Below are 2,341 nucleotides of genomic sequence, written 5' to 3'. Positions count from 1 at the left end.
AACTTTTAAGAGGGCGGCTCGGTGAGAGCTGGATGCTTGTCTCCCTGGCAGTGGCGTTGCTGCCCTCTGTGTGGGGGAATGTTTTGCCATACAGTTCAACAAGAAGCTTTTACAGCTCGACATGAAAGGGCACCGACGTGACGACGAACAAAAGCCTCCACCCCCCTCCTCCTTGCTGGGGGCAGGCCGAGCCAAGCAAACTTCACACAAAGCTGCTGCAGCTGAAGTGAGTCACCGAGACACGATGCAAATGCAGAGTAAAACAGTCTCAGGTTTTTTGACACTCATCCATTGACAATACAACTGATTTCCTGTAAAGGGTGATTCACATGAGGGACAGATGCGCGAGTCTCAGCGTTTAAAATGTGGCTTGATTGAGGAGCGCAGAGACACGATAATGTTTAATAGAAACCAGAAAAACGTATCAAACAAGTTTGTAAAGCTGAGCTATATTTGGGTGGGAGATATAAACTAAAGTCATCATTGTGCGTTCAGTACTTTATCTAGACCCCCCCCCCCCATAAACCCTCTTGAAATCACTTTTTTTTTAAAGTGTGACGATTATAAAGTTGGAAAAAAGGCAATACTACGTGGTCTTTGGGCTTTATTTTTTTTTGCAGTTTTAATTAGCGCAAACTCAACCGGAAGATATTAGAGCGCCTTATATAAACACCAGTTGCGTTACAGACCAACACATTCATTTTTAGTCACAGTGATTTGCCCAGAATCACAGGATGCAAAAGCCTCCCGCCAGACTCGAACCCGGTTCACCCTGCTTCAAAGTCTGACGTGCGTGGAAATCCCACCCAACATATAACGCGTCAGCGCGCCCTGCTCCACTTCCTCCAGAAATTACACTTAGTATCGCGCTGTTGGCTGTGTTATTGTTTCCCCGATATTTTGATTTATTTTAGGCAATGGAGCGGTTTTCAAGAGTGCGTTTCCCGCCATGTGCTCGTGCAGGGCGCTCTACTCAGGCGGGCGGGCTGTGCCTGTGTGCGCGAGAGAAACATTCCATTCTTTGAGAGGGGGGTGAGAGCCCTCCCTGTCTGCCTTCAGACGGTTGGCTTGTTGTGTGCTCAGCCAGCCAGTGACTCAGAGGGGTTTAAGTGCACCGGATATGAGCCACCCAAGCTACCCCCGGGCTACAGGAAGTGTGAGAGGGGAAACCAGCAGCAGCTGAGCCACGTTACCGAGCCGTGAGAGCAGCGCGCAGCTGCAGCCATGTGGAGGGGCGTGCAACGGACGGCGATGTTGATTTTTAAAGTTTAAATGGCCCACCCCTCCCAGCCTACTTTGCATAACGTGGCAGCTCCCAGCTGAATGTCAGATTTTTTGGGGGGAAATAGGAAGAGCTGCTTTGGTTTCTGTCAACAGGAGTTTGAGATTTTGACAGTGCACCCCCCATCTCAAACAATTGTAAAGGTTCCGTCCGGACATTTCTTAACCTTTTACTGCCAGGCACTGGACACTTGACAAAGGACAAAAAAGTACGTTTCATGCTGTGAGTTTTCAGTATTTATACATCCAATAGTAAATATTAGAACTACAAGTCCAGAGGAACGCAAAATCATGTTGTCTAAAAAAAAATGGATTAAAAGAGTACTAGTGACGCGCAGTCACTTGGGGACGGGGTTACACACCCAAGAGGTGCAGATAAATAGTGCCTAATCTTGAAGTGGTCGGTATTTCAGAAGGAATACAGTAAAAAATAAGGAAGAGTAATATTTTGGGAAAAAAAGCGGGATTGCCTCCGAAATCCTAGTGCTCTGGTATGTCCTATTTAATATGAATAAACTCCACTAAACATATGCACTGTCAAAATCATCTCTCGGTTCCAAAATACGGTGTTTTATACATGTATATGTTAACGTATTTAAGATTTGTGAGGTGCACTCGAGAGTGTGGCAGCTAATCGATTTTTATTTCCGAGGGCCATGAAAGGCTTTTTTCTAAGCATGTGCTTGAGCAGTGGTAGTAAACTGTCTTATTTACGTTGGGCTTTTGCTAATATGGCCTCGGGGTCTGCCCTCTAGCGACATGTGGCGATCCATAACAACAAAACACGAGGCGAAGCACGTGAATGTGCGGTCTGTAGCATAAAAATAAATGCTGCTTGAAACCCAAAAATAAAATGTGAAATTGGGGCGATCGATTGGGTAAATAGGATTCCACCAATCGGAGCATCAAAAAGAGGATGAAAACTTGCACCCTTAACTTCTGTAAATTGTGGCCAGTCACTCTGCAAGTTTAAGGGAAGCATGTGGGAAAAAAGTGACAGCCGAGCTTTCTCTGTCACTGCGATTTCGCAAACAAGTCATAAACTCCCCAACCACTCCCC

This window comes from Lissotriton helveticus, chromosome 4_1 (genome assembly GCF_964261635.1).
Source record: "Lissotriton helveticus chromosome 4_1, aLisHel1.1, whole genome shotgun sequence".
Lineage (NCBI taxonomy): Eukaryota > Metazoa > Chordata > Amphibia > Caudata > Salamandridae > Lissotriton > Lissotriton helveticus.
Note: the sequence above shows the minus strand (reverse complement) of the source record.